Source organism: Nanorana parkeri, unplaced genomic scaffold (genome assembly GCF_000935625.1).
Source record: "Nanorana parkeri isolate BGI_ZX_2015 unplaced genomic scaffold, ASM93562v1 scaffold72, whole genome shotgun sequence".
Classification (NCBI taxonomy): domain Eukaryota; kingdom Metazoa; phylum Chordata; class Amphibia; order Anura; family Dicroglossidae; genus Nanorana; species Nanorana parkeri.
The window spans coordinates 609,990-629,634 of record NW_017306340.1 but is presented as its reverse complement, the minus strand read 5'-3'; positions in this window follow the sequence as shown (position 1 = coordinate 629,634).

Genomic DNA, 19,645 nt, shown 5'->3' with positions numbered 1-19,645 from the left:
TTCATCTTTAAAGTGAACTTGCTACTTTGACATGCGTGACAAGCATTTTAAGTCCATCCAAGAGTTACTGTTGCTCATTTAGTATGTTTCTGTTTGAAGTGATCTCCCCCCAAAAATACAGAAAACTACGTTTGTGCCTTCCATAGATGGAACTAAATATAATGAAAAGGGACTCAATAATCTAAGCTGTGCTCTGCACAGAAATCCAGGACCTGCATGTATGCTTTTTAAAGCTGATTGCTCCATCTACTGGACAAACGTAATACTGTGCTCCATTGCAGAATAACTTCTCCAGAAGCAGGGATACGTTGTTCTAATCTTATCTTCAGTTGTTCCATACTTGCTAGCCATCCCTGATTTATAGAGCAATTACCTTGATCTGAAGATTTATCCCTAGAAATGTCTCTGTTTTAGTACTAATGAACTGTACTGTAAACATCTTCTTTGACTGCATTGTAGATTGATTTTTCATATTTAATGATAATTGGGGCTTCCTATAATAACAACTCCAATGGTCTCACTTTTGAGTAGTATTAGACATAATTTGATCCAACACTGGACCTTAGTGCTGTTGGGAACCTACCATATTAACAAGCTATCATTTTTGTCCAAGGTCATAGGTTTTCTATTATAATATCTGAGATCTTCCATGTCATAAACATAAATGGGCTCACTGAAATGAAGACCATGGAGCAAAGCTTACACCATTTCACCAAAATATGAGAAATCCCTTTTAGCTGGAGTTGGGCTTACTGATAGCAGCACTTAGTTAGAACAAGATACTATGTACTGTATATGGCGGTACAGATAATATACAAAGCAGGCAGAAAAAGAAATAGTATGTACAGGGCATGGCCAGTTAAACAAACATTTTAGCTTTGAATATATAGTGCTCTATGGAATCCTTGATGTACTATTATGTGATATAGGCTTAAATATAGCAGCTATGTTGCAATTTGCAAATTGTCCCTAAAATATTTTTGTTAAATATTTTCAATTATGGAGGTAAAAAAGGTCCATTTAAAAAGTGATCAACCTAATAGCTCCGACTATTGGATCAATGTCATAGTGATCATTATGTTAAGTTGGTGATCAGTAGTAAAATGCCTCCTTAGATTGTCAGTGAGTGACAGAACACTGTAGTAACCTTTGGCCAGTAGATAAATCCACGGACCCACTATGATGTATTGTCACTGTCATTTGGTGGATCATTCTGCTAACTGGCTGTGACTGCATAGTTCTTTCTCAGAACACGGGCACTAGGCAGTGACCATTAAAGTAAGAGGGAAATATAATACTGATCTCCAATGTAAGGGGGCTCTTTTAAACTTCCCCATCTCCTTACATTGGTGGTCAGTGGTAGAGTCCCCCCATATATTGGCATTTAGTGATAGAACACTGCAGTCACTATCGGCAAAGAGATCATTCTGTAGATTCATGTGTGATGGTGACTTTAAAGAAATGACCAGACATAAGCACTATTGCCATGCTGGTGAGGGCACATTATAAACTATTATTGAATCAACTGTCAACTGCACATATCTATACTACTACACTACAGTTAGAATCGACCATGGGTTCAGTCTGGCAACCAATTATGGCTGCATATTTTCAGTGCCAAAGTTATATAGTCATTGATATCTGGTGGGTTAATGCACTAGCCAATTATGAACACTGAATTTTATCCTCATCATCAAAGCGGAACACTTTTGCTATGTCAACTCCAGCCCAATCTTTTTATTTTGGATACATTGGGGGGTACGGCCTCTGTCAGATTTTTATTGATGTCTTGGTTGTGGAGCTTTCCCCACGCTTCCTAGCAGGTCAGTTAAGCTTAGTCCTAGCCTGTCTTTACAAAACTCCCTGTTGGTCTTCTGACCATTTAATGTAGTATACATCCCCTCTAAATAATAGGGAAGCTCAAGAGAACTCCGTCAGTCTTTGGCCCCCCTTGGGCTTCACCAGTCAGTCCAGTGGCTAACACAGGCACCAATCAGGTTCTGAAGCTCAGGTCAGTTTGAGTATTTGCTGTCTTCATTTGCCACAACGCAAGCGGAAAGTTAACCAAGAGCTAAACATCTAAATAATGTATGAATAGAGTGGGCAAGCAGTCATAGGTTAGGAAAATAGTTCTTAAAAATCCCAACAGCAGTGGCAGCAACATGATGCAGAGAGCAGTAATGAGAATGTTGGCTACAATTTTCAAAATAATGAGCAATAGAGCACTTATAAAGGGGAGGAGATATTTAAAATGGGCTACATGCTGTAGGCCAATTTATTTTTTGCTGGGGTGTTGGTTTACACCATAATCACATCAAAATATAATGATGAGTAAGAACAATGGTGAACAACTTTGACTGTAGAAGATGCAGGTAGGGCCCCACACCCCATCACCGTTACTGAGCCACCATGTCTGCCTACCAAGCAGGTGATCAGTGTTAAACCTGCCCAAAAATGACCCTCATAGAGTTAATAAATACATCTTTAATGCATGTTGTCCAAGTTAAAAAGAAAACCTTTACAAAATATGATGATTAACTTTTCTAATGATCCCATATGCAGCAAAGCCTTCTAAAAAATGTAGTTGGACAACCTGCACCAGTGGGAACCACACTGCAAAAAAACTATAATTTTCTGCTGATCGCAAAAAAAACAGATCAACTGTTACTGTGTTTTTTCACTGTTACTGTATGTAGTATCTATGTTACTATGTTACTATGTAGTAAATGTATCTTTTTACAATCACAGGGGAAAGCAATTGCAGGCAGGTCTTCAAATGCAACCACTCTGAAACAACCACAAGATGGCATTATTTGACAAATTGTAATGTAAATGACTTCAACTTCTGTATCAATATGATGTATTTTTATAACTTTATGAGGCATTAGAACATTTGTAGAATGTTCGCGAGTTCCTGAATAAACTACTGATTTTTTCCCCACAGAAAATGTATGTTTATATGTGTGCATGGCGACACAATTGTACAAGCCTAGGAACATACACTGTATCCAGGGACAGACAGGTCGACTGCCTTCTCCTATCCTAGTTGATTGCCTAGCCATAGTAATACACTAACAATTTTAGATGTCGCCATTACACAAAGCAATGCCAAGGCTGGGGAGAGAGAGACTGAAAGAGACAATCTGTCCATTTTGTGTCAGAACACCTAGAACCTAGAACAGATTACTAGAAGAGTGGAGCTAGCAGTTTAGGTCTGCCTATAAGGGCCCAGAAAGGGTGAATTGTAAGTATGCAGTATACTATTCCACCAACAAAAACAATGAAGACCCTACTATTATACACTGAATGTGTTACTAACAGTCAGCAACATGATGTGTGGGTGCCTGTATGCTGCCCCTTGGGGGCATGGTGCCCTAGGCCATGGCCTATACTGGCTGCATTCCTGATGTGACTAAACTGTTACTAACTGTTATAGTAAGAGTGAAAGAGCAGGGAGCCAAACATACTCCTTCCCTGCTGGAGAATCAGTAGTTTATTCAGGAACTCGGTTTTTGCGGATGATACTAAACTCTGCAGAGAAGTAAATTCTGAAAAGGAGATATGCACACTACAACATCACCAACAAGTTCATGCTCAACACACACTGACAAAAGGCTGATGGGAAGGGGTTGGCAAATTTGTAAATCCCCATTATGGGCTAAATTATACCACCTTACCACAGTTCATGGGCCATGAAATGCATTAATGGTAATTGAGTTTTGGCACAACGGTTAACAAACTCAATAGTTTGCCATTTTTTCATTCTAATTGAACTCTGCAGTGACCCAAACTCAAATCTAATGCCCAGTCACCAGGACTGAAGTGAGGAAAATCTGAAATAATGAGTTGTCACTGGATCAGAATATCGGGAAGAAATCTTCTAATGGGCATATTTGTTGCAGTGAAAACAAAGTGAGGCTTTCCATTACCGTGGAAATATTTCCTCTTCTTGTTGTGTCTCAAATCAGGAAATTAAATCTCTCCAAAGGGACAGAAACAGCAAAAAAGTTGTCAGGGCAACCATTCCTTACTAGAAAAAATGGTACATGCATGAATCTATAACCGGCCTTTATAGCAGGGCGCACATTGGGAAGGCTTACAACAATACAAAACACAAAAATTTCCCAGCCTCAGCCTGCCAGCCAGCCTGCAACCAAACAAGTAGACCTGTCAACAGTATGCGTTAAAATCATAGGAAGTGCTCCAAAGCAATCCCCCCATTGCCATTTCATCATGTCTGGTAGGCCTAAAGGAAGAGGTGGAGGTACTTCACGTGCATCTAGTGGGGTAGTGGGGTAGGTGCTGGTTCTGCAGGGCACCTGTCTTTACTTTTTGGCAGTGGGTGTACTATACAGCCAGAGCATGTGGAGGAGGTGGTGGAATGGATAACCATGTCTTCATCATCCTCCTCCTTCACCCATGTGATAAGAACAATGGTGTCATCATCATCTGCAAATGTGCCCTCTTTTTCCTGCTTTTCTACAACTAATGCCTCCTTTGCCTCGAAAACTAGCATTAAGGATACAGCTGAGATAGTTGAGCACGCAATAAGCAACTCGCTACAGGAATTAATTTTATAAGGCGTTAAGAAAGAGCACCAGGAGCATAAGGTGAGGGGGCAACAGACAGGGAGAAGAGATTGCCAGAGATGTTCCTGCAGCTGCAGCTTACTGCCAAGTGGGCTTGATGAGGAGGATGGAAATGATGAGGTAGCATATTGTACCTGGGTGCCAGAGATTGTAGAAGAGGAAAGTGAGGAAGAGGTACAACATCAGCGAGGCAGGATGTCATCCAGGAGCAGTCTGCAGTGGAAGGAGCAGCCACCCTATTCCACTGGATGACTCTGCTCCATGGGTACAGGCCACTGGTATCTCCAAGTGTGCTCCGCGGAGCTCAGCAGTCTGGGCATTTTTTCCCACCTCTGCTGCAGTCACCACTGTATTGGTTTGCAGTCTCTGCCTGCAGGATATCAAGAATGGTAAATCTAACATTTGGGTGCCACACGCACAAGGAGACCACAAACAGAACATTGCATGAATGATAATGGTCGGCAGCATAAGATCCGCACTCCTTATCCTTTTTGCGCCTCCCTTTCCACCTGTCTTTCCACTACATGTCTTTGCCTGAGGAAGGGGATCCTGTGTGACCCCGAAACGTTTGTTGCATTTGTATGATATGCTGCACTACGTCAATAAATAGACGTTTCTTTGCATAGCAACTGGAGTGTCGGTGTCCCTGTTTCTACGTATGTATTTAACGGCTGCCATCCGTTGATCACCGCAGCACCCATTATGTCTTCTTTTGGAGTAAGCGGTCAGGATTGCGATGGGTTTGTAGACTCTTCCCTTTCCACCTCACACGCCACTACACAAAAATCTCTTTTTGCATTCACTGCAACATCTGCGGCCTCAAGCGACAGAGGGGTTTGAAAAGCTTACCTAAAGGCACATCAAGCGGGGAAAAAGGTAAGCATAAAGTACGCCCAAGCATAGACTTGAACCTTGGCTGATGGAACATAATAAAAAATAGTCTCTCAATCACACCCATGCCCAGTGTCTCAATGCAAGCTTGGTGTTTCCACGGTGAGGAGGACATGGGGTACTTTTCATCCAAACTTCAGGATTTGTACGTGACTTTGATATATATTGGGATTTGAGAAACATTGAGAATAAAGCTACATAGTGTAATGAGAATGTAATCAATTTGAGGTTGGGATATAAATTTATAAAAATGAACCAATAAAAGAAAGGTTATTCGGGACTGGGGAATGGTATAACTAGCATGGGCTTTAAATCGAAATTCATTTTAGGTGAAAGCTGTTAGGCTCAATGACAGACTGTCTTCTTAGATCTCTCGCAGTGAGACCTATCTGCTTTTATGTTCCCAGCTCCTACCACCTGCTGCAGCCATTGTATAGGGCCAAAGTCTTAAATTATAAAGATAGTTTACTGACTAGAGTGGTACCAAATGATTGGCAAAGAGAAAATGCAGTGCCAATATTCATAAAAAGGGTTGAGATGTGTACCAGGAAACTTCAGACCTGTCAGCCAGTGCCGGAGCTAAGGAACAAAGGGCCCTGGTGCAAGATTTTTTTTTTGGGCCCCCCCTCCCCCCCAAAAAAACCCCGGTCCTGAGGCCCCGGGCGCCCGCACCGCCTGCACCGGCGGTAGTTCCGCCACTGAGCCTAACATCAGTAGTATGTAGAGTATTTGAGGGAATAGTTAGGGACTATATTCAAGAATTAGTCTGCAAAAATAGTAGCATAACTAACAGTGTCAGACCAACCTGTTAACATTCTATGAGGAGGTAAGTAGTAATAAAGATAGAGGAAGGCTAGTAAATTTAGTTTATCTGGATTTTGCTAAAGCATTCTATACTGTACTTCATAAATGCTTAATTTGCAAATAAAGGTCAATTAGCATTGAAGAAATTGTAGGTGCTTAGACAGAAAGCTGGTTACTGGAACGTGTCCAGAGAGTGGTGATAAAGGTCTTTTTGCCCAAATGGTCTAAGGTAGGAGCGGTGTGTCCCAGGGTTTTGTCTTGGGGCCAATACTGTTAAACATGTTTATAAAATATATTGAGGCTGGGACCGAGAGTTCAGTGTTTTATGATGATACCATATTATACAGTTAAATAAATTCGATACGGGGTAAAGCAATGAAAACCTTTAGGGCTATTTCACACCAGCCACAGTGCGTTCCGGCCCGATTCATGCCGGAACGCACTGGATCGCATTGCGGCCAGCTCACTTTGTTGTGGGGTGGGAGGGGGCGTGGCAGCGCATTGAAGTGAATGGCACTTCAGCCACACCCTCCGGCTGCACGGGAACGCAGGGCACATCAATGCCTGCGTTCCAGTTGGGTCAGAAAAATAGTGCTTGCAGTACAGGCATTGATGTGCCTTGCGTTCCCGTGCGGCCGACCGCATTGCGGCCGGAGGGCGTGGCTACGGTGCCATGGAATTCAATGCACCGCCATGCCCCCTGCCACCCTAGAATCGGGCCGGAACGCACTGTGGCTGGTGTGAACTAGACCTTATAGAATAGAGGGATGGACAGCTACATTGCAAATTAATTTCAATGTAGAAAAATGTAAACTTATGCCCCACTGAGAGAATCATAGATAGACAAAGACCTGGGTATCCTTGTAGATCACAGACTTGCATGCAAAGGCAAGCTTCTGCTAACAAAGCTAGCATAACAAAGCAAGCTGCTTACAAATCTATAGGATGCAAATGTGTCAGGAAGCAGGTCAAATGCATCTCTTAATGAATTCTGAATTGTGTCAAAAGCACGCTCATCATTTCAGCCCAAAACCCATCCACAGTGGCTCATACAGACAAGTGGACTCCATTGACAATGAAATTACAGAATTAGAGTTCTTATTAGAGACAATTATTTTAAGACAAATCCAATGAAATTTACAGTGGGACTGCAGCAGAGGAGAATCAGGTCCCCTCCACTGCCAGGCAGGGTTGCACTGTGTCGAAGAGCTGTGTAAATCTCAGCAATGTATAGCATTGCCCTGGGGTTGTAGGGAGGGGAGGATTTGGGTAGAGAGAAGGCTCCTGAATGATGGAGTTGAGTAAAATTTAAGTTTTCTTGGATGAAAAAAAACATTGCATATTACTTTTATTGCACTTTACATCATATGACTGATGAGCGAGCAGCACTTCAGCTATAGGGCCGGCAGTACAAGCAGAAGCCCACACTTGCTTAGTGCCAGGCCTGAGCAGCGGGTTAATTTGTACCATCCAGACCTACTCTGTCATCACCACTTACATTTCATCTACCAATCACTGCCTAGGATCAATCAGCTAATGGAGCAGGGCCACAGAAGGGAGTGTGTCTGGGATGGTGGCAGGTGAGCAAGTGCTGAGGAGGTCACCATCCAGGGAGATGAGCGGAGCCAGCTAGGAGAGAACCATCATCTATGAAGCACTGTGACTGCTGACACCTTTCTGGCATCTACTGATTTACAGCATCATAGCACCTAAACAGGAGAAACAGAGAGAAGATTACCCAGAGCATTGGCACTCAGAAGATACAGAGAGCAGGTTACGAAGGGAGATGACACTCAGGAGAGACAGAGAGCTAGTTACCCAGAGAGCTGACACTCAGAAGAGACAGAGAGCTGACACTCAAGAGAGACAGAGAGACAGTTACTCAGAGAGCTGACACTCAGGAGAGACAGAGATCAGGTTACCCAGAGCACTGGCACTTAGGAAAGACTGTGAGCAGGCTACCCAGAGCACGGAAAATCAGGAGAGACAGTAAGCAGGTTACCCAGAGTGCTGACATTCAGAAGAGACAGAGAGCAGGTTACCCATAGCACTGACACTCAGGAGAGAGCTGGCTACCCAGAGTGCTGACACTCAGAAGAGAGGGATCTGCTTATCCAAAGCACTGACACTCAGGAAAGAATGAGTAGGCTACTCAGAGTGCTGGCACTCAGATGAGACCGATAACAGGTTACCCAGCATGCTGATACTCAGAAGAGGAAGAGTGAAGGTTGCACAGAGCACTGACACTGAGGAAAGACAGCGAGCAGGCTACCCAAAGGAGAGACAGAGAGAAGATTACCCAGAGCATTGAAACTAAGGAGAGACAGAGCAGGTTCCCCAGAGTGCTGACACTCAGGAGAGACAGGGAGCAGGTTACCCAGACGACTGACACTCAGGAAAGACTGTGAGCAGGTTACCCAGAGCATTGACACTCAGGAGAGATAGAGAGCAGGTTACCCAGAGCACTGACACTCAGGAGAGACAGAGAGCGGGTTACCCAGAGCATTGACACTCAGGATTGACAGAAAGCAGGTTACCCAGAGCATTGACACTCAGGAGAGATAGAGAGCAGGTTACCCAGAGCATTGACACTCAGGAGAGACTGAGAGCGGGTTACCCAGAGCACTGGCACTCAGGAGAGACAGAGAGCGGGTTACCCAGAGCACTGGCACTCAGGAGAGACAGAGAGCGGGTTACCCAGAGCACTGGCACTCAGGAGAGACAGAGAGCAGGTTACCCAGATTGCTGACACTCAGGAGAGACAGAACACTGACACCCAGAAGATAACGAGTACTCTACAAACAGTACTCATGCTTACCAACAGGTGAAAGCCCAATGTCAACCAAAACTTAAATTAGTTTTGAATACTGTTGGGAAGGCTTAAAACCTCTGTCTGATTTCTATTGCTAAGACTTCAAGAGATTCTAACTTTTCCACAATTTATTAAAGAAAAGTGTAATTGTAGCTCTGTTTTAGCATTGAAAAGATATATAAATATTCCCCATCACACTCTCTACTAACTAGCACTAACTAATCAGCACAAAATTAACTAAACTGTTTTAATATTCTAGGAGTTTGTTGTTGGATTCTTATTTTCCCATCACTTCCTTTCTTCACTCATTATCACAGTACAGGAAGTGAAGGGGAGTCATCCAAATGTAGACACCAGCACCAACATAGCTGGATCCCATACAGAAAGGAGATTTCAATTTTCCTTGAAATTTCATTTAATTACTATTTTAATAGATAAAGTTAATTAATCTTTCATTTACTTTTAGCTTCATCTTAGTCATGTATACCGATCAGCCATAACATTATGACTACCTGCCTACTATTGAGTAGGTCTCCCACCAAAACAGCCCTGTTCCTTCGGGGGCATGGACTCCACTAGAACTCTGAAGGTATGCTGTTGTATCTGGCACCAAGACATTTGAGCTACAGTAGCTTTTCTATTGGATTGGACTACACGGGCCACCCTTCGCTCCCCACGTGCATCAAAGGCTGCCTATGACCCTGTTGCCAATTCACCAGTTTTCCTTCCTTGGACCACCTTTGGTAGGTCCTGACCACTGCACACCAGGAACATCCCACAAGAACTCTCAGCGGTCACCATGTTATGGTGTATGGGCTGACATCTCTGTAAATCTATGATGTATTAAGAATGCAAGTGCAAATTCCAGAGAAAAAAAAAAGAATGGCATTCTAGTGGAATGTAGCCTGTTTTATACTTGTAGAAGAGATAATTGATTACAACCTCAGGGAAAACATACTGAAAACAATAGCACTCAAATTGTACATAGTGTACCAACAAAACGAACCAGAAAATCAAGGATCCTTTCAGTGTGTCTTCGCTAGTTGTTTCTTGCTTAAAGAGTCAGTCATCAGTAAAACAAAGGAGAAGTTGATTTTGTAAGGACAGCCTAAACATTGTTTTTAAAGCAATCATTTTAGCAGCCTGTCATTTTATAGACTTGAGTTGTTTCAGCTGATGTGTTTAAGGTATAAAATCCTGCTCACTTTATAAGTGCTGGTTATTCCCGGGTCCCCAATCTAAAATCCTATATTAACTAACCTTTTAATTTTTTTCTACAGTTAATTAATCATTTATTGTAACTAACGTTGTAAAAATGAAATAATTCATTAGGTCCATAAGCAAATATATGGTAATGTTATTGTAACTGAAGAAGGAGTTATGCAATAAAAAGGCAATAAGATTATATCGCTTTCCGCTAATTGGTAATAAGATTAGCAGTTAGACGCTTGAGGTTAATATTAGAAGTGCTTAGGTAAAGACTTAAGTACAGGACAGTGTCTAATGGCTCCATTAATGGAAATAAAAATACATAGAAATAATAAAGAAGCACCACTTTGCTTGATGCGGTTGGACTTTGGTTGGATTGGGCAAGGGTTATGTGCAGACCAGGGGCGTAACTAGATATCACAGGGCCCCATAGCAAAATTTTGTATGGGGCCCTGTTATTTCTAGTTATGCCCCTTGCAGAGCCCACCGGAGATTCCACACAGTCCACCCGAGAGTGACACTGCAGAGCCCACCATAGACTCTCTATGGTGGGCTCTGCAGGGTCTCAGGTGGGCTGGTCACACCTCTGCACATCTCTTACCTGTCAGCCCCAATCCACTGTCAGCCTTCTCCACTGACAGTCCCCGCCTCCTCATTGGTCGCTGACGGGTCCTGCCTCCTCCACCACTGCCGGGCCTGGCCTCTTCCACCGCAGCTGCAGGTTGCCACTGACTTAGCAGCGGCTGTGAGCAGGAACGTGCCGCTGCACAGATCACTGACAGGCCTGCCAAGAAGTCCCACCGGTCCCTACGATTTCCTGACCGGTAGTCTTGTTATCCCGGTGTTCAATGGAGAGATAGATGGGAATCTCGCAGCCGGGATATGCAGAGACCCAATGAGCAAGGTACAGGTTGTCAGTGATCTGGACAGCGGTGTGTTCTTCCTGATAGCCACCAGTGACAGCCAGCAGCCTGTGATGCCGAAGCGACCAAGGCAGCCTGCACAGCATCAAGGGGAACCCCTTTTCTCCACATCCTGGTCAGGCCCCCCTGTGCCCCAGGCCCCATAGCGGCCGCCTGGGTCGCTATGGCGATAGTTCCACCACAGGTGAAGACCCCCAATCTTGGCAGATTTATAGCTTTCAAGTGAAGAATAAAGTTGGCCATACACAAGTTGATTTTCTTGACCATACACAAATTCATTTATTTTTCCTTTTGTCTAATGTCACTTTTCTGCAATGAAAATTCGTACATACTACCGCTAACGAATTTCGTCCGAGATTTTTGTTATCGGAAATTTGGATTTGTTTGTATTGGTCATTTCTGCCATTCAGAGATTCGGATATATCTGAATCTACGAATAACGAAAATTCATCCGAATAGGAGTCTTTCCGAAACAAATCGCACATGTCTACTTATCCTCTACCCTACTCTTAAATAAGGCCTTTTGACAGGATTTACCATTAGTCAGAGTGTGTTAGGCCTGCCAAGAAGTCCCACCCGTCCCTATGATTTCCTGACCGGTAGTCTTGTTATCCCGGTGTCAAATGGAGAGACAGATGGGAATCTCGCAGCCGGGTTATGCAGAGACCCAATGAGCAAGGTGTAAGCAGAACAGGACCAGCAATACAATAATAATGAAAGGAATTACTCAGTAGGGTGTCAGCCAGGATCAGTAGTCAGTAAAAAGAATTGCGCAGTACCAAAGGAAATGGGAACTCAGCGTCAGAATCCAGGCCGGGTCAGCCACAAACCGAAGGCAACAGGTCCAAAGGGTAGTCCAGAAGAAGCACAGTACAAAAGGGTAATCCAAAGGCAGGTGGGGGACAAGCAGAAGATCATAAACCAGGAATCCAATATAGCAAAGATAATAACACCCAGGATGCACACAGGAAATCCTATACTAGGGCAAAGACAGGAAGGGGAGGACAGTATTTTTAGGTGGCAGATTAGGTAATTTCCAGCAGCTGACCAGTAGGTGGGGTCAGAGCCCCCTACAATGTATGTGGATAGGACAAGGTCAGCACACAATCAAAAACTCTCCAGTGGCTCCACAAGCAAGGAAACAACCCAGAAATCAAAGGTTCTCAGGATCAATTCTAGGCAAGGGTGTGACAGAGTGGGCATGTGCCTACAGGTGCCCTCCATAAAAGGGCACCATGCAGTTGCTTAATTACACCCTCCTGCTTCAAGACCAGTGGCGCCTACAGGAACTACCGGCTTCCGCAAATGCAGGAGAAAGACCCCAGCACTGTGTAAGGCTGCCCTGTAAAATGCCTGTCACTGTGTAAGGCTGCCTGTAAAATGCGTTTAGGGCACCCTTACACAACGCTTGGGTCCTTCTCTGCATATGTGAAAGCCGGCAGGCCCTGCAGCAGGTAAGGGCTCCAGCTCAGCCTAAACAGATTTCCAATTGTGCCTACAGGTGCCCAAAATGGAAATCTGGCCCTGCTTATCCATAGTGTTGTAAGTCTACTTTGGGAGATAATCTGTGAGTAATAATTGAGTTGCAGTATAATCAAACAAATAGCTGGTTTTAACTTGGCTTCTTGGCTCGTGCTATCCAACAAAGGACATACAACATCTGTCAATATTACTGTGCCTTTGCCCACACAAAGTACTTTGTTCTATTATACATTTAGACAATGTTAATGATTTTGTTGTAACATGCACTGCCCAGTTACATCTTGAACTTTTCTTTACATGCTTTTCAGGTTTGAGAAGCATGCTAATTGACGATTATATGCACAGACAAGAATTTATTGTGCTTTAGCGGGTTTGTCAGCACTTAGCTTGGTAATCCTTTGAGTTATGTCCTAACACAAAAGAGGCGGAAAAGTAAAACAATGAATTACAGTGTATATAAAACCAAGAAAAATATGTAATAAATTGTAGCTGATCAGTCCTTGGATGTGGCGATGGCATTAGTTGTCTTTTTTGCTGCTTTTCTTTATTTTCAACTGGTGGTCCTGCCAGTAACACTCAAATAAAATGATTTGTTGCATTTAATTAAAGAAAATATTGTAGCATTTTGTAATCAGCTTTTTAAGTATTTTAAACATATGGCATTTTTAAGTAAATTAATAAAAAAAATAACCACAACTTACTTTTAAAACTTGCGTTTTAATTCAAGAAGCATGACCAATGTTACTTACCAACAACTAAACCTAACGCTATATTTTAAACTAGGTATGCACCAATACCAATGCTGAGCATTTGTGGCAGTACTTGTACTCTCCCGAATGCTTCGATACCAGAACTTATGGTCAGTGCGAGATTCCCTCTGACCGGCACTGCCGCGAGGTAGCATAGAGCCGGCTTCCTGGCCAATCAGGAAGCCATGCTGTGGGTCATGACCCGCCACTAGTGATGGGCCGAACACCCCCCTGTTCGGTTCGAACTTTAGAACATGGGAAAAGTTTGAATTCGAACTCAAACTCAATGCAAGTCTATGGGGATAGAACTTTGAAAATCAATTGACTCCATTTTGAAGGCTTATATGCAAGTTATTGGCCATAAAAAGGGTATGGGGATTCAGGTATTGCACTGGGAGACATGTATCAACGAAAAAAACTTTTAAAAAATACAGTTTTTAAAGGAGCAATGATTTTAACATCACGTAAAGGCAGTGGCGACTCTAGGAACAATATATAGGGGGGCACATAAGATACCACAGTCAAATCTGGGGGGGCACTAATCATTTTCATTGCATGTCGCAACCGCAGGGCGCCGAGAGCTGATTTAATTGCGGATGGCATCTGCGCTCTGCGGTTCCGACATGTAGTCCAACGTCGCCCACAATCCTGAATACCGCAACCGCCGACGCCATCCGCATTTAAATCAGCTCTCAGCACCCAGTAGGTGCGGAATACAGCAGGGGCTCGACTGGCAACTTTTAGCCCAGGGGGCAAGTACAACCCAGAGGCCCATGGTGCAGCTACTTGGCCCCCCTCCCGCTCTGCCTCTTCCCCCGCCTTCTCCCCACCCCTGCCTGCCCCTTTTGCCATCCATGTAACAGTAGTGTGAATGGTTGGGTGATGTGAGAACTCCTAGTAAGCTCATGAAAGGGGTGACAGGCTGGGGGATGGTGCTCTCCTCCCACTGGGCTCCCTACATAGTTCTGGCCTTACTCCGCTCTATGTCTGGTACATAGGCATTCTCGCCCACTGTAGACCGCTGCTGGCTGTGAGGCATGTTAGAGGGCATCCCGCTGGGGCCTCTTGAAGACCCCCTCGAGGAGCGAGCGGTCGCCCGATTACAGAGCCGCATCTGTAGTGGTGCAGCTGGCGGAGGGAGGGAGCCACTGCACCTGCGGCCGGGGGCTTCATTTAGCCAGGTCAGTCCACCCCTGGATCCGCCACTCAGGGCCGGTGCAAGGATTTTTGCCTACACAGGCGAAGGTGGATTTTTGCGCCCCCACACCCCCATAGTTGGCTGCCTATGGCTGTAATCGGCAATCTAGCCCCACTGACAAAGATCGCTACAGCCTGTAGGGAGAAATTTGCTGAATGACAGTCTGTGAGGCTGCAGCGGGGAGAACCCCTGTACCAGCAGATAACTGTGTGATAACCAACCCGGGCAGTTATCTGCTGGGACAGGGATTCGATTTCTCTTGCCTTGCGCTAGTACCGGGACTGCCGCCACTGAGAAACCCCCTTGCCCCCCTGTAGCGACGCTACTGCTTAAAGGGAAACAATAAATATGAAAAATGTATTTAAATATCGTGCCTGGGGGGTCCCCTTAGACTGCCTGTAAAGTGGCAAATCTGTACAATGTATAGAACCTGCTGCAGCACAACTGACAATTATAAAGAAAAAACTACATTTAAAAAGAAAAAAGTGTGCGATCCCCCCTCCCAAACAATACCAGACCCTTTAGATCTGGCAGGAAAGTTAAGAGGCACCCCAATTAAACAAAAAAAAGGGGGAAAAAAGGGTGGAGTTCCCCCAAAAGTCATATCAGGCCCATAAGGTCTGGTAGGTATTTTAGGAGGGACCCCATGAGAAAAAAAAAAAAGTGTGTGGGGTTCCCCCTCAAAGTCATACTAGGCCCTTAAGGGCTGGAAGGAATTTTAAGGAGGAACCCCACCCCCCAAAATTGGGGGGGAAAAGACGTGGGGTCCCCCCTAAAATTTCCAACCAGACCCTTGATCTGAGCACAGGCCTGGCAGGGCCGGAAAGGGGGAGGGACGAGCGAGCGCCCCCTTCCTCCCTGCGATACCAGGCCACATGCCCTCGGCACTGGGAGGGTGCTTTTCCAGGGTCGCCCCGATGGGGACAAGGGACTCTTCCCCACAAGCCCTGGGGCATTGCTTGTGGGGGTGCGGGCGGATGGCTTATTCACATCAGGGTACCCCTTTAATAAAGGGGCACCCAGATGCACCCCCCCTTGTGAATGAGTAAGGGTTACCCGTTCACTAGAGGGTTAAATCAATTTTTTTTTAAAAGACGCCAGACTATTGAAAAAATAATTTAAGTGAAAACAAAAAACAAAAGACAAGTTTGACAAGTAGTCTTTTATTTAAAACAAAAACCCTCCAAAAATGGATCCACCAACGTGATCCAGCGTCAATCACGACATCCAGCGTTGTCCACAATGACGACTCAACTAAATAAATAATAAAACAAGAAAAAACAAATAGAAATAATAATTTAAAAACAAATTGATGCCCGCCCAACTGTGTACAGTTCTACAGCATCTGACAGGCGAGACATGATTGGGCAAAGTCCTCATGACTTTGCCCAATCATGGCTCTTATAGAGTACTGTGCCCTGATTTGACAAAGTCTTGCACCTGACCTAGGGTCAGGTGCAAGGCTTTAGCCAATCAGGGCTCTGTGGGGCCCTCGGCAGGCGAATTGCCAATGTTTGAGTCGCCCTCATGCTCGACTCAAACATCAAGCCCATCCCTACCTGGCGCGAGGGTGCATGGAGCCAACTTCCCGGTCAATCAGGAAGCTGGGTAGCAGGTCATGACACTAGCTAGTGACACTGCAAGGCAGCCGGGCTTCCTGACCAATCAGGAAGCTGGGCGGTGGGCTATGACCTGCCGCCTGGCTTCCTAATTGGTCAGGAAGCCAAGCTGCCTCGCAGTGTCGCGAGGGAGCGTGAAGCCAGCTTACAAGGCATTTAGGAAGCCGGCTTCCTAATTGGCCGGGAAGCCGGGACCACGCTACCTCTGGATGCTGATTTCGGTACTCATACTCGATACCGAAAATCCGGTATTGGTGCATCCCTATTTTAAGCTATTCTAACTTAAGGCAGAACTCCAGGTAAAAATTTGACTAAAGCATGCAGTGGAGTTACCCCCACACTGCAAGGGTTAAATGCTAATTTTTGTCTAAATTCAAAAATAATAAAGTTATACTCACCTCAGACCCTGCTTGCTCTTAGACCGATCCCTTCCGCTTTGCTCCCCCTCTGCTGCAGCGGTCTAAGCTCCCTGAGTCTGCACATTCTATACACAGCATATAGGATGTGAGGACGCTGAGGGACAATCCATCCTTGCAGTGGAGAAGACAGGCTGGAGAGAGTGCTGTTACAGCCGGCTGGCTCTGAGAATGTAACTATGTTATTTTTGAACCTAGCCAAAAGCAAGCAGTTAAACCCTTGCAGTGCAAGGGTTAAGAAAAATTGTACCTGGAGTTCTGCTTTAACATTTTGGGGGGAATTTATCAAAGCAATTGCGACAGTTTTAGCCTCTTAGATCATTTTTTTTTTAATGTGCAAATCTGTCTTTCAACATGTGCCCCTGTTGTGACCTGAGCTTGCACTACTTTTCCAACTGCACGTGTTTTGTACTTGTTTTCTTCAGAGCTTGCATTACTTTTCCAACTGCACGTGTTTTGCACCTGTTTTCTTCAGAGCTTGCATTACTTTTTCAGTTGCATGTTTTTTGCACCTTTGTTGCACGTGTTTCCATCTGCACTTGTTCTGGGCTGTCTGAAACTGGAGCATCACCTAAGAAAACAATCACAACTTAAGAAGTCCCCATGACCACTTCTTGAAGAAGCGACAGTTAAGCTTTTTGCCTGGAGTTTCAAGTCTTCTTTCCTGGAGTCTATTAAACCTCATTTATCAACATTCCACTAGCATCATAAATCTGGTGCAAATACACACTGAGTGGCCAGATTATTATGACCACCTGACGTTTGTAGGCAAATTAGCTATAATTTTGCGCTGAAGTTGCTAGAGGGCCAGACCATTATAAATAGGGAAGCAGGTTGTTTACCACGACAGTAGAAGTGATTTTTTTCCGGAAGATATGGGAAACAACGCGATTTAACAGTCTTTGAACGTGGGATGATTGTTGGCACTCGGAGCCATGGAGCGAGTATCAGCAAAAGAGCAGAAGTCGTTAAATGTTCAAGAGCAGCTGTTGTTAAAGTGTTTAAAGACTGGACTGTCAGCCGAAAATCTGGGTCTGAACGTGCCAATTGTGGCAGTCAGCGACTAGTCAATGTTAGGGCAGAACGGAGAGTGGCAAGACTGGTACAAGACAACAGAAGGGCAACAGTGCATCAAATGACTGCAGATCTTAATCAGGGATCCTCTCAAATGATCTCTGAACGGGATATGGAAGCCGAAGGCCTGTTGCAACACCTTTGCTGTCTGCAGTTAACAAGATAAAACATCTCCAATTCGCATGGGAACACAAGGATTGGACAGTCGAACATTGGAAAAAAGTCATGTGGTCCGATGAATCACGTTTCCAGTTGCATCATGCAGATGGCAGAGTGAGAATTTGGCAGGAACTGAATGAAAGCATGCACCTCACATGCATGTACAACCCTTCAAGCTGGTGGGGACAGTGTTATGGTTTGGGGCATATTTTCCTGGCATGATTCGGGCCCTTTAATTTGTGTGGAACAACGTCTGAATAGCACAACATACTAAAGTATCGTTGCTGATCAAGTTCATCCTATCGTGTTAATGGCGTATCCCAATGGAGATGGCTTCTTCCAACAAGACAATGCGCCACGCCACGGTGCTCGTATTATGCAGGAGTGGTTTCAAGAACATGAGGGAGACTTTACCTTGCTTAGGTGGCCCCCACAATCACCAGATCTCAATCAAATTGAGCATTTGTAGGACGAAGTTGAAAGAGCCACCAGGCAGCTGGTTCCACAACCATCAAATATCACAGAACTGGACAGTGCTATTCATCAGGCATGGCGCCAGATTCCTCGCATCACCTTTCAACATCTCCAATGCCAAGAAGAATCGCCGCAGTATTGAAGGCAAAAGTTGGCCCAACGAAGTACTGATGGGGTGGTCATAATAATCTGGCCACCTAGTGTATTCCGTGCAAGTTCAAACACTTGCAATTGCTATGATAAATTCCCCCTCTGTATTTTTTTTTGTTACAGATATATTCATTAGTTATAAATGCCTGAAAAATGAATTAACAGCAACTAAACCCAACAATAATGGTACCCCAATGGTAAGGTGTTAATACTTTACAGCCTTACTCTGCACATAACACCCAGCTTTTTAATACATGATTACATAAGTGCAGTGTGAAACTTAGGGATGTACTAATACCTCTTTTTCGGTATCGAGTACCGATATTGTGCTTTCAGTACTCGCCGATACAGAGTACAGATACCGGTGCTTCCGCTGGCATGGAGCCAGCTTCCCAGGCAATCAGGAGGGTAACGACATGCCGCCCGGCTTCCTTGTTGCCCGGGAAGCCAACACCATGTTGTTTGGCCGGCTTGATTGTAATTTTTTGGGGAAACCGGCTTCCCAGTCAATCAGCATTGAGGCGGTTTCCCGACCAATCAGGATGTTGGGACGCAGGTCATTACTTGCCGCTAGGGTTGCCACCTTTTCTTCAAGCGAAACCCGAACACACTAGCGACGCGCTGACATTTTTTGGAGAGAAAGAGTCACGGCTTATTCATATGTAAATAGCGCCTCACACTCGTATGTAAATATCACAGTTGAGCCTATTCTCAGTGGGGGGCCAGTAGCACCTATCTTAATTTTGGTTGCCCCTGTCTGCCCGACACCTTTATCCGGGTTTCTGCTGCCATGAAACCCGGACACAGCATTCAAAACCCGAACTGTCCAGGTGAATCCTGGACAGGTGGCAACCCTACTCGCCGCTCAACTTCATGCACGCATGGGAAGCTGGCTCCATGTTCCCCTATGGCACTGCCTGTCTGGGGAAATCTTCCTCTGACCCGGACGTTCCGGTATTGGAGCATTTGGGCGAGTACAAGTCCCTGCCCTAGACAAAAATGAGCAGTTAACCATTGCAGTGCCGGGGTTCATGTTTATTCTGCCTGGAGTTCGGCAGTCTATTACCACAGATCCATGACAGATGTGGGACAGTTG